The sequence below is a fragment of the Crassostrea angulata genome, chromosome 1 (genome assembly GCF_025612915.1).
Source record: "Crassostrea angulata isolate pt1a10 chromosome 1, ASM2561291v2, whole genome shotgun sequence".
NCBI lineage: Eukaryota > Metazoa > Mollusca > Bivalvia > Ostreida > Ostreidae > Magallana > Magallana angulata.
The window spans coordinates 32327351-32342211 of record NC_069111.1 but is presented as its reverse complement, the minus strand read 5'-3'; the positions used below and the strand labels follow the sequence as shown (position 1 = coordinate 32342211).

At 33.4% G+C, this 14861-nt stretch overlaps 1 pseudogene; it reads right to left on the bottom strand.

The window, feature by feature from the left end:
* Positions 1-13427: 13427 nt before the first annotated feature.
* LOC128181122 (uncharacterized) lies at positions 13428-14572 on the bottom strand (annotated as a pseudogene).
* Between the last annotated feature and the right edge of the window lie 289 nt (positions 14573-14861).

The window sequence follows — 14861 nt, the reverse complement described above, 5'->3', positions numbered from 1 at the left end:
TATTTTGATAACACCCAAATAATTGAGTGAAGAAGACCTAAGTCGTTATCCACATTAATACGTATAAATGTATCTAAACAAAATAACTAGTTCAGTGGATAAACTCAGCAAGTACAGTACTACAGATTTTTCTCATAGCTTACAGCTATTAAATAAATTTCAGATTATGAATTGTCAAATAATAATTACACAATGGATTGTTAGCATTGTTTCACTCATTTATATTGCAAACTGAAACACATTGTACCTGATGAAATGAAAATAAGTCTGTATTCTATATTTCATCAGTATTTCTCTATCAATTCCAATTTTTAAGATCGACTTTATCCTCAACACAACCATACATCAGCTCAAGAGGAAGAAACTTATCTTCAATATCATCATGTGAATAAGTCAATTTGAACAAATTTACAAAAACTAGAGTCAACTTTTAAAATACAGATACTGGTACATAGTTTACATGTACTAGGTATGTTAGTTTTGACATAATTTTATCAAATTTAATATTCAAACGGACACAATTTAAGAACAATTTACTTTTGACTTTAAGTTGTACAATTTAATCCTTTGTTTTCCTCCAAAATGATGCATATGTTTTAATAATGTTACATGTAAATTAAACCTTTTATTTTGGTTAGTTGAAACTAAAAGGAAGATATGAAGTAAAGGTTTTTTTTTCTGAATAATCAATGCATATGAAATCCATTTTGCACAGAGTAACAATTAATGCAATTTTTTTTAATGAAGTTTGGTTTTTGCACACACAAAATTACCTAGAGAATAGATAACTACATTTCTTCTGTCATTAGCTTGGCAAATTTCAGCATCATCAAAATTGCACCTCATATTGTTCAACATTTAAATCATTATCTTCCATGAAGTTAACTTCATTCGTTTGTAAGCTAAAATATGCTCTTGCTTTGTATGATAGATTTCAAAACATGGTGTGATACACAGAGGAACATTGCATTGTTTACATTTATAACTTGTCAAGTGACTACATCTGCTGGGGCGCTTCTCTCCAGACCTCATTGGTGGAAGCATTTCTCGCTCTGCTGGTCCACACACAATACTTTGTGCAGAGGCTTCCCTCCCTCCTCCAGTCTATCCAGGAAGTGTCTACCAGTTAACCTCTCAAGGATCCTAGGAGCTGGCCGGCCAACACGTGCTGTTCTCACCAGAAGTCTGGATCAGCTGTTCAACCAGCTTCCTCCGAAAATTGCGCTGTAGCATTGGTGTTGCAGCTTTGCAGCATTCTTTGTATATGATATACGAATTGACGATTGACAGATTGATGATATGGAGGATAAGTTTCTTCCACCACTTTAAAGTTTTAAAGGGCACTTTGTTATTTTCAACCATTTGGTTGTGTCTATCTACAGCATCCATTTTCTGGTCATAAATATGGACCATGGAGGGTCTTATTTTTGCTAGATTCCGATGGAAATCATGAAGGCCTGTTTCAATAGTGTGTGAAGACTCGGTTGTACTGAGGAAATATACAGTTTTTGCATCCTGATATTTCAGACAACTTAGGGGACCATAATGTGCACTTGCTGTGTCTCCTCTGTTGCTCAGAGATATCTTTTTAAGTTTTTCAGGAACACCTTTTCTGTAAGGGCGCACTGTACCTGTGGCACCTGTACCTCAGACCCATAAGTCCATGAACAAATGTGGAGAACTATAATAATTATCACAGAAAAATATGTGTCCTGTTTCGAAATAGTTTCGAAGAAGATCCTTTCAAGATCATATGTTGCACCATTTTTTGAGGGTTGAATTATCGACCTGCCAGTGTAAAGTTTAAATTTTAGACAAAATGCATTTTCAGCATCACAAAGCATGTAGGCTTTTAAGCCATACTTTATAGGCTTATCGGGACTGTAAACCCTGAATATTAAATTCTCTCGCCATGCTCTCATCAATTGCCAATGCTTGATGAGGTTTATACACTGTTCTGAATCTGGACAGCATTCTTTCATAGAAGGGACCACGAGGCACATAATACCTATTATCCTTTAGGTGAAAGAATGCTAGAATTAGTAGAAATCTATCTCTTGACATTACGCTGGGGAAGAAGGGGGTAGCAGTAACTGGGTTAATTGTCCATTACTCGGGCACATCTATATGAGAAACAAGTCCCATTGCTATTATTAATGCTAAAACCTTTTTGATCTCCAAAGTCGATGTGTCTTTCCATTTGTGGAAACGGGACTTTTCTTTAAGTGGCATGCTTTTAATAAACTGCTTTGCATATTTATTTGATTATGAAAATATTTCACAAGAAATAGTGTCTTTTAAAAACAGTTCAAAAATCTCTATAGGAGAGTCGGTATCTCTAACTTCACATTGTAAACCTGGCAATTTTTTATAGTTCAATGGATAAGGATGTCTATCACCTTCATTCCATAGTTGCTCGTCCAAAACATCATAATTTGTTTTAGCTACATTTGTAAAATCTTCTAAATTGAAACCCTCAAAGTTTTCTTCCCCTTCACTACCGCTATCGGCGAATAATTCTTCAATGATATTTACTTGTTCGGCCATAACGTTTACTATATAACACTGTATGAGGTTTGTTTACATAAACGATTTTGATTTATTTCATAGGAAGCAAATAAAAAATCCACTAGAAATGGACTCTGTGTATAAAGAATAAACTAAAAAGTGTAATAGATTTAATACTTTAATTCATTAAAATGGAAATTTCAACAAGTTTAACAAGCATTCAAAACGACTTAAAAACAGCTGATTGCTTCGTCACAGCTAACTTCCGGTGCCGAGTACAAAAAAGGAATAAATTACATAATGTCATCTCACCGCGATTACAATAAACTTTCAATGCATAAACATATTATTAGTTCATGTTAATATATTTACCTTTAAAATCTTTGCAATAATATCCACGAATATGTATTTAGAGACGAAACTCTAGCGAACTAAAACCACATGTTTGACATTGTCGCAGTCGCCATCATGACCTTTCTCTCACCAGAGGGCGTGCTACACAAGTTTCGCTTACACCTCTGTCAACGCCGAAAAAAGTAGTTCTGAAACACGTGATATTCTATCGTCACATGACTGTCGTACAAACCTAAACAAACATGGCGACCACGCAGGTGAAGGTTGCAAAGATCGATTTTTTGTTTTGTTTGTTTGGCTGCTAACGTGAAAACCTTTAAGCTGCCAACGCCGAAAAAAGCAGATCTGAAACACGTGATATTCTATCGTCACACGACTGTCGTACAAACCCAAACAAACATGGCGACCATGCCGGTGAAGGTTGCCAAAATCGATTGTTTTGTTTGTTTGGCTGCTAACGTGAAAACCTTTAAGCTTAGAGGCAAGAAGTTAACGATAGAAAACTTTGAGAATAAGTTGATAAAATTCTTGGGAAGGGAATCAATATCGCAGATGATTTATTTAAAAAGACCGATCATGGCGATGATGAGCCTGAAGTGTGCAGAAACTGTCATAGCAAAATAGTTAATTTTTTTAATTTACTGAGCAACTAAAGGCCTCAGCGCTGTCCTTCTTGTCTGGGGCAAGTGTTTGTAAAAAAAGGGGGAATGCTTTCCCCCTCACCCCAAAATCTGTGAATATTTCGCCCGCTGACACATTGAGGTGAAGCTCCAGGAAACAGTTGAAGTTACAAGTACTTCCTGATACCATGGATACTACATGTAACACAACGTCTTTTGATAGAGAATGTAACAGGTACACTGATCACCCCTATAATGCAAATATGATTAGGGACAGCAGAAAAGAAAGCACAAGAAAAAGAAACTTTAACCATTCTGGAGCAAATGCTTTCCAATGAAAATGAAAATAGTGATCAGAGCGTGATGTTACAGACACTAAGGTCCCAATCATTCTCTCTAACATCAAAGACTTCTCCCTTTGCTTCAGTTCGTTGTTACAAGGGACCACAGCACGTTGTTGATTATGAAGGGATAATTCACAGTATTGTAATACATGGGTTTAGAGTTATCGTTCTTTTTTTCCTTACTCCCCTTGTGTTACTGAAATACTAAGCGCAATTTTGAATGCTGTGTTGCAGATGATTTGTAGTTGAATACATGTATTCATTAATTAAACGGTACATCAATTACAACAACGTGTTGGTGATTGTTGGTGATTTGAATTGGCGACATTGTTGGTGCACGTGTTGGCGATTGCTACAGATTGGTGATGTGGTGAATAAGAAATGTCATTAAATAGCGCTTATTTCGACTTGGTAAACAAATCATACCTGCTAACCATAACTTAGTTATTCGTATATTTCCCCATGCTGTCTCGATGGCATCCCATACCAAACGTAATTTCTCGTAAAATAGTTTTCCATGCACCGCATAAACATTGGTAACTCTGAACTTCCGGTTATGGGAGTTTGGTAAAAGTCACCAAAGTCAGTGACGTAGTTTTGGGTACTACGTCACTATTTACATTGGTGACAAGGAAGAGTATATATAGCAGGCAGATCTAACAGAGAGAGAGAGAACGAGCGGTAGGCTACAGAGAGTAAGCAGTAACCAGCAGAACTGAACAAAATGTAAGTTTGGGAAACAGTTATACAGACACCAAACATTTACGGAAAATTAATTACTAAATCTATATACGTACGTTGGGTGCCAGTCGACATCCCCCACCCCCTTTATTTTAAAATACACCCGTGTTATATTTATTTGCTGCTTTAATCATTTACCAACCAAGAGTTCCAAGAGATATACCAGTTCATATTTAAAATTATATTGCTGTTTAATCACAATTAAATTTCTATAACTTTTAAACCGTGTTTTACTTGATCCTCGGGCACGTTACAGTATTATCCATGAAATGCAAAAAAAGTAATTCAAGAATTTATATACTTGTTAATATTTTGTTTGTTTGATGTTTTCAGGAATATATTTTAATGAATAAAATTTTTAACTTTTTTAAAAGCTGAAATATGTTGGTATGAATTAGAAATTTTCATTAAGTTGGTATAGGACACCAGTCAATATAAATGTGGATAAAAGTGCATTAGAATCTAAATACTTTCACTGATTTAGAATTTCAAAATTTTACAAAGTTTGACCAAAAATTACATTATAAATTTTTTGGGAAAGATGAAAATTACAAACGCCCCAGCGGGATTCGAGCTCATGACTTACAGATCCATAGATTACACTCAAACCCAGTGCTGTGCAATGTTAGGTAACTGATTTAGGAAGGAAAAAATATGTAAAATTATAACTGATTTTATTGTTCATTTGAATAGGCAATACGTCACAATATGGAAGTGTCCCATAACCACCTTAATTTGCCCTAGTACAGAGGAAATTTTTATACCCCCGCTCCGAAGGAGAGGGGGTATACTGTTTTATCCTTGTGTGTCTGTCCGTCTGCCTGCCTGTCTGTTTGTCTGTCCGTCCGTAACAAAAATTTCTGTTGCATTTATCTCAGCAACTATTTATCGCAGATGCTTGAAATTTTTACAGTGTTTGTTAAGGCATGCCATATCGTGGGATATATTTTTGTACCAATTGGACGTCAACTTCCTGTTAAATGAGTACTTTGCTTATTTTTTAACCAAAATTTTCAAACAAATTTTCATCAAAGATTTCTCAACAACTATTTATTGCAGATGCTTGAAATTTTTACACAATATGTGTATAGGCATGCCATATTGTGGGAGATATTTTTGTACCAATCAGACGTCAACTTCCTGTTAAATGAGTACTTTGTTTATTTTTAGCAAAAATTTTCAATCAATTTTTTGTCAAAGAATTCTCAGCAACTATTAATCGCAGATGCTTGAAATTTTTACACAGTGTTTATTAAGGCATGCCATATCGTGGGATATATTTTTGTACCAATCAGACGTCAACTTCCTGTTAAATGACGACTTTGTTTATTTTTAGCCAAAATTTTCAAACAAATTTTCGTCAAAGATTTCTTAGCAGCTATTTATCGCAGATGCTTGAAATTTTTACACAGTGTTTGTTAAGGCATGCCATATCGTGGGATATATTTCTGTACCAATCGGATGCCAGCTTTCTGTTAAATGTCGACTTTGCTTACCGGTATTTTGCTTATTCACATCAGTGCGGGGGTATCACTAGTGAGCATTGGCTCACAGGTATCTGGTTATATTTGAGCTTAATTTTAGTGGCTCATATGTAAGGCTGAAAATGTCCAGTACCTTTATTAAACCCTTCACAGTAACTGCGGTACTGCTCTTTTGCAGGGCAAAATGACATAATTTGGTGAAATATGACGTTGCGTCACTTGTTGAATTTACGTCATTTAATTATCTACCTACTAAAATTTCGGCAAAGTATGAAGTATATCAATTTGCCCTGCAAGAGAACAGAAAATCACTTATTGTGAAGGGGTCTATTGAGTTTATATAACAAAATCAATTGAACCATTAATATTCAACAGTCATTGCATGCTGATTACATGTTTGTTATATAGGGATTGTACTTGTACTTGTAGTGATTATTAACTTTTTATTGACATACATCTATGCTACTATATTAAAATAATAGACTCGAATTTTTGGTCTTTAATGCCGAGAAATCGAAAGAAAACTGTCTTTTGTTTTATATATTTTAAACATCATTGGTACACTGTACTTGAAGATTACCAATTTGATTTTATTTTTTCTCATTTAAGCTAATTAATAATCAACGAAAATGCCTTTAAAAATCCCGGAAATCACCTGGATTTTTTGGATTTTACAATATTGCGCTTGCACAATACTTTCACGCTAACGGGAGCTTTAGTTTATGTTTTCACAATGAATAAACTCAGAAATGATATACAAATACGGGTAAATTTTTATTGGAATTTTGCTATATATCCTGTTCATATATATTAATGATTTCTTATGAAAGAAAGTATAAAATAACAAATATAAATTTCAACTAACATGACCAAGTACTTACTTTTGTCTTCGTGATGACAAAAAATATTTGATTACATGCAGAAAAGTTAAGTCATATTTGGTAGGAGAGTGAAGATAGAATATGTTTTATCATGAAAATGAATAATGTCCTACGGACCAAGATTTACAAAGAAAATACATGTAGGTTGGTTAAAAGGTGTTAAAATCTTCCCGTCTATGGATTAAAATTTTGAGTTGAAAGGTATTTGCAGTCTCAAAAAGGTTTGTTGTGATGAATTAAACTGTTATTTTCAAGGCAAATTCATTAACTTTCTCCAAAATCGTTCTGGAGCGATTCTACAATTTTCTGCTACATTACGGGTATAAGGGAGGCATTGTAAGTCGATGTACCTATTTCATAAATGTCCGATATGCAATGTAACCCGTGCACGCACGGGTCAAACTCTAGTGTATATGTAAATTGACATGCATGCACTAGTAAATCAAAAGATATACTCTGTAATGAAGATGAATTAATATTTGATTTACTAGTACTTGCAACATTTAAGAAATTAAGAGACAAGAAGTTTTATTTTCTTTGGATATAGCACTTTGCTAGTTATCTTACATCATTACATGGTACAATCCCATACAGTTTTTGTTTGATTTTGTATTAAACACATATTGACAATTTTGCAAAAGGTTGTTTTATCCTTAGCGAAGACATAGGCAGCTTGATTCCTTATACAAAGTATAAATTGTCCCTAAAAATGTTTAAAAGTAAAATTCTTAGGGTTGCGCAAAACATATTGCGCATACTTATTCCTATATATAAAGCTGTGTTGATTTCTGGCTCATTTTGAATCACGAGCTTTTCCAGTACATATGATGATATATTAGTTTGATTTATTTGCTATAAAGGCACAAAAGGAAGAGACAAACATACACTAGAATAGTTCTCAATGTCGTACACTGTTCCCACGTATCCGATTGTTATCATATAAGCTATTTTAAAGGCGGATTGAAGAAATTGGTCCATAAAATGTAATTTAGAAAAGAAAGGTTTAGGAATAAGTCGGGATATTGAAAAGCATAAACAAAGAATGTTTAAATACAAAATACGCCTTAATAAGACAAAGCAGAGAAAATTAACATTTTGTTAGTAAAAAGTGGAACTGGTTTTTTCTTTTAAATCGTCAAAGCGTTCAAGTCTAATTTGTCATGTGCATGTTTGTATAATGTAATACTTACACATTTTACCCCTCTAAACGGCTTTAAAAGAGAGTTATGAAATCTGGCTGTTGGCCATTTTGAAACGTCATTTTGACCTAAATTATGCTATTTTCGAAAATTCAGCTTATATTTTCAAACTCAGTTTATCCTAGTTTTGAATTAAAACTTTGTTGAACTGGACTATACTTGTTTTTTTAATGTTTTTTTCCTTGTTAAAAAAATTAAATAGAAAGTGATGAAATCTAGCCGTCCGCCATTTTTAAATGCCATATTGGCTTATTTAACGCAATATTCGTAATATCCAGGATATTTCTTCAGACTAAGCATGCCTTGCTTATCTTGATAAACTTTGCCAGACCAAATTATAATTGTTGGTTTCATGCTTTTTCTCCAACTAAGAAACTTTAAGGAAAAATGTGAAATCTGGCTGTCGCCATTTTGACATAAATTCAACATCAGATAATCATTAACTATTAATTAATTATGTGATTTATTGTCAGGACTATTGTTATACCACTTATTGTTGTTTTGTTGATTAGTGTGTTATTTTCAGTAAAGCATCATTGTACTGTAAACTACAATTCAAATACTATTTTCTTAGAAATATAAGATGAAGACAGGTGTTGGGAGATTTTAAATCTAAGCAAATACATGATTATTCAATAGGTGATGTTGAGCTTCTGAGGAAATACAAGTGTGTCATAGGTGGTGACCAATTGACACGATGCAGACTTCAGGAAGCCAAAAACCTGCGTACACTATCTGTTACACCAGAGAAAACGTTTGAAGATCTATACCCAATAGTTTGTGAACTTTGGCACAGCAAGCAGGACTTTTTAGAAGTAAGTTGATTATTGCTATGAATAAAAGTATTGACTGTATATGAGCATCTATAGTTTATTTATAGACATTAATTGGATAAATAAAGTACCTGTATATTCAATATATATATATATATATATATATATATATATATATATATATATATATATATATATATATATATATATATATATATATATATGTGTGTTATTTATCAACACAAATTTTATAATCATTAAAATTAAACCAATTTAAATTTGAGATCAGATAATTGTATTTTTTAACACACGTACATATTCATTTCATTTCTATTTTAGAAATGCTACAAGAGGTTCTACAAAAATAAGAATTCTCCAGGAACTCTCAATTACTTTAAAATGCTACTACATAGGTCAAACGTTAATGGTAAGGTGAAAGGACAATTTAGACCACATCATGATCTATTATTGGTTACTGGCGAGGCAATGATGAAAGAGCAATTTCTCGAATATTTTGAAATGGACAATATGGAAAGCAACCCAGAAAATGATCTGACATGACAATAACTGATGGGAAAACAGATTAAAGGAGCAACTTCTTGATCATATAACCAAGTTTATGGATTATTACGGATACTGCAAAGCTCACACTGAACAGAGTGAACCAAAGGATCTTCAAACTCAGCAAAGATATCAGTTGTTAAATGTAAATAACAACATTGCTCTAGTTCCTTGTATAACAGAGAATATTTAATTATTCTCTTCAGCTTTGTCACTGGTACCTGCATTTATTGCAAATGAATGACACTGCAAAAGAAGGCGACTTAAACAGGGGCATTCTTAACTGTCAGTATTCCCTACCATTTTTCTTCTCACACTCGGCATTGAGCAAATACTTGGTAGAAAACATTGATTACATTTTGAAATGTGATCGTATGCCATCTCCCCTTCAAAGAATAAGAGTGTTAGAGGGATCGCTTACAAATACTAAAAGCGGAATTGGAAAGAATGTTGAAAGTGACTTAGTCCAAGAACATAGTGTTTGCAGCCAAAAAACATCTCATCAAGTCAATCGGGGCAAATAAAACAGAGCAGTCAATATCCAGAGTTACAAGGTCAGCTGATGCTATCGATGAAATTAAATATGTTCAAATTTTGACTCAAGCATTCTGCTGAACCCCAAAAGTGGAAGACATTCCAAAACAGTCCCAGAGGCCGATGAAATACGGTTATTCAAAAAGCTTCGAAAGCTCAGGCCATTCCCATTTACCCATGGTAGGGTGTGTGATGGTTTCCAAGATATCGGACATGTGCCGTTAAAATTGGAAGACTTTCCAACATTTAATTGCAGAATTCATCAAATTATCAGCCGCTTAACTAGAGGATTTATTGTTGCAGTTGAAAAAGAGGACTATGAAAATTTAGACAAGTTACCACCTATATAAATAATAATCATAGATCTGTGACTATTTAGAAGAACGCTTGACTACGAGCAATATGCTTATTTCAGAAATAAACAGCAATGTTGAAAAATTCATCAGAATATGAATTTGGTTGGTCAATTCCTGTGAAGCCTGTATGGCTACTCAGATGGTTTGATGATGTGACCAACCAAGTCCATGTTTTGGTGAACTATTAAAATTTGCTGTTCATAACTATAGCATTGAATCATGATTTTTTGAAGTATACACTCTCATAACTGCAGCGGTGTGTGCATACAAATTGAGTAACGCGCGTTAGCGCGTTATGAAAATTTGTATGCACACACCGCTGCAGTTATGAGAGTGTATACTTCAAAAAATCATGATTTAATGCTTATATTTACATTTTTTTAACTTCTTGCCTTGTCTGCAAATGCGATTCTTACCTTAAAATTCCTATCTTATCCTAAGGGTAAGTTAATATTAATGGAAGAGCCACAGTAACAGCCACAAGCGTGAACTTTGATTTTCGCTTGTGACGTTGCAGTTTACAGCGTTTAACGTTTGTGACGTCATAACAAAAACTCGTCAATTTGACCTTTGACTACTTGTTGCATTTAGAGGCATTTGAAGATCACAGAATTTAATGGAAAAACACAGTAGAATGTAAATATTTATATTTAGCTTTAACATTGAAAGGCAGATGATTTAGAATTCACATTACCTATTTTATGTTTGCAATATTGCAACCAACAATTGATTAACGTGTGTGTCTATTATTGTGATATCACACATTATTGAATGTTTTTATAGTAACTTCTGTAATCTATAAATTCATGTATGGAAACATTTTTGCATATGTACTCATTGTAAGCTGTAAGTGCTCAAAAAGTTTGTAATTTTAAAAATTATCATCTATTTTCTTGTCAGTATTTGAAAAAAATAAAATGTAAAGTACATAAAAATCACTTTTTTAAAGATTTCCTCAGATCACAAGAGCTGCCCAGACATAAGAGCTTGTTCATCAAATCAAACTACACATTACTCGCAAAAGCACTGGCTTCTGCAATACGAGCAGCATTTGCAATCGGTTATGGAAGTATCTTTTTCAAATCCAAACACAGAAAGCAAGCAATTTCTTAAACAGGAGTCCTCCGTTTTACAGTAAGTGATGATATCCTCTTTAATGCCCGGGAGATTGGTAGCAATGTACCGATTTCCAAAGTATAGAGCTGCTATGGATGATTGTCCTTGGCGGCCAGCTCTTCCAATTTCTTGCAAATATTGTGAGGCATTTCTTGGAGGGCATGTATGAAAAACTTGGGACATATTTCTAGGATCATATCCCATTGCAGAAATTGAGGTGGTCAGCACGTAGCGGATTCTTGGATCTTTCTATTTCAGTTCTTCAATTGTTGTGTTAATTACATATTCATCCTGCCCTGAACATATTGCACTGTAGATTGTTTCGTTGATGTTTCTAGTTTGGAAGAGGCTCTGTTGATACATTAATCCTTCACTCATGTAGTGAACAGGTATAAACAGCAAGGTGACGGGGAAGTCATTCTTTTGTTCGTAGAATTTGTTACACAGTTCAAGGACAATCGTTTCGTATTCCGAAGTAACATCACTGCCAGACACTTTCCTGTACTTTTCAAGCTGTTTTGGTATTGTCCTCTTCTGTTCAGTTGTTAAGGTCCCACTCATTCCGATCAACGGTACATCAGGAAAGAAGGCTTTAATACCACTAAGCTTCTTGAAATTTGTTCTTCTCCCTCAGAAAAAACAATATTCAAACGTACAGTAAATTAAGTTTTGTATTAAAATATACAAATATAGTGTTGTCACAGTAGAAATATTTACATCGCTCATCTATGCAACTATGACAATAAAATCAGCTTTATGAAGTCATATCCAAAATATATGGGCCAATGCATGAGTAAAATAGATTATGTCAAAAGATTTTCGAAATTTCCTCCAGAATTTAATTTTTGAAAACACACTTTTGCCTTACTTAATAAATAATGTATATACATATCATTTATCATGCTATTTACCATCATCAAGTAATTTTCTGCTGATTTGAAAAACTATTTCAAGGTGTAGTGAACCACCTAACTTTTTGCTTTTGGTTCATTTTCGAAAACTACTCAGTACAAATGTAGGTACAAATGTAGGTTGACAGTTCCTTGGGACTTTTTGTGTTTTACATAAAAAAAACCAAAAAAGGTAGCAGAATTAACGTACTTCAGGTATATACGGTAAATAACATCACTAGATTAAGCTATGTAGCTTGATTTTCCTAGTAATAAACCTACTTCAGGTAGGTAAATAAAGCTATGTAGGTACATCAAGCTTCGTAGCTAAATCGAGTGATTGACCTGACCTGAATATAGCAAGTAGGTAAATCAAATGACATGGCTAAGGTCTATTATAAAAATTGTGTGTTTAGGGTAACACTTATGAAAAAATTAGGTTAGGTAGGTAGGAAATCTTTTTTATTTTATCATATTTTTTCCTGCATGAATCCTAAGAATGTTTGTTGGTGTCTAATTGAAGAATGGGTTTTTAATAGAAATAATATAAAAATCACAATTGGATAAAAATAGTCATTTAAAAATGGTAGGATCGGGGCATTTTTGTAGATTAGGTCGGGTTACCCTAAACACACAACCTTTTTTTTTTAGGCCTAAACAACTAAATCTGGTGATTGTGTTGTGAAGGTATATATTTCTAACATGCAGAGTGCCCAGTTAGTGAATAATTCACCAGACTGAGTTGTGTCAATCACAGGATCGGCGAGAACGTCCGTCTGTAATGTGGGTATCTATACAACTGTCGATTTCGCGCACCTGATCAGCTGACTGTTATTGAGCCCCAGACCCGATGTAAATATGCTTATCGGTTATCACTACATTCTTCCCCATTTTATTTAAAAGAACTGGTATATAAAAGTTATAAAAACATACTAAAACAATCCAGCTTGTCAAATGACACAAATTACATTTAGCTGTGAACAATCGGACATTCCGACTGTATCGACAGCAGTTTATAAGTGTGCCATTGCAATGTGAGGTATAAAAACAAAATGTATATACAGAACTATAAAATGAAGTGTTTTATCCTAAGCTTAAAATCCTCTATCAAATAATCATTCAGACAGATGAACACCGTCATCTCTGAAAAAAATGTGATTTTCTTGCAATAACTTTTGGATGATGTATGAAATGTTCCCTATCTAAGAATTTTTTAACTTCTGAATTGATAATCGTTCTTTCATTCTCCCCTTCTGTCCATTTTAATTTCCACCAAACAAGCCTAGAAAGTATTTCTGAAAATAAAATATGACTCCGAGAAAATTCTTAAATTCATAGCAACATTTAAATCCCTCTGAACTTTTGAAAATGGCCTTTTTGAGCATGAAAATTTTATATTATAGGAACCAAGATGGATTATAATGAAATCTGGGTTTAGAAATTTTGATTTACAAAATTCAATGATATCTATTAAACTCTCCCACTTCATTCCCCTAACGCCTTTCCAAAAGATATCAAAAACATTTTTGTCAAACTCAAACACAAAGTTTTTGATTCCTAATTCAGTTGCTCGCTTTTCACTCCAGTATACAAATGAAGAACTTAATATCCACACAACATATTTTTGGAACACTTTTGTATGTAATTCAGCACTATTTGACAAATTGATTAAGATAATTAAAATTTTCCAATGCAATAGACCAGCTGCATTTGTAACAGGATATGGAACCAGTGGTATTTTTTCACTAGAGAATTATGATAAAGAAATTTTTCTCCAACTACTGAATCTTCATCACTAAACACTGATCCCTGGCACGTTCAAAGCGTTCATTGTTGTTGATAAATTTGTACAAGTTTTCAAAGTTTTCCAATTTTAGAATCTGAATTATGCGTAACAAAAGACCAAACATGAAATCAACCCAAAAAATATCCAAATGTTGAGAAGTGTAATTGTTGTTGTGATTTTTTTGATTGTGTAAATCCAAAAAATGTGGTTGTCCAAAGTTAACAAAGTGAACAACATGTCGATGGTGAAGCATACCAAGGTAAATGATCTCTGATAATATGCCGCTTAACATGAGTATATTTTGCCAAGCACACAGGACATGGTTTGCCTTTTTTACTTTTGGTGGCTTCTTGGATTTTAGGCGGACTTGGTGTCTCGATGTCTGATCCAAATTCATAGTTGGGTACGAATTCATCCTCCATCATGAACTACATAATATTATAAAATATACCATATAGAAAATACTGGTAATAAAACTTCATGATACACATTTTATTTAAATATATGTTTATTAATACATAAACAAACTATTGTAATTAGAAAACCCAAGAGAAATGGGAATATTAAGTCATAAAACCAATACACAATTATATATATACACAAGTGATAATCAAGTCATTAATTATAGTCTGTCCTAAAAATGAGTAATATTTTTCATTATTTATTTAAAACACCAGTATTATTCAGGTATCTAAATCACAATCTTTCAAATAT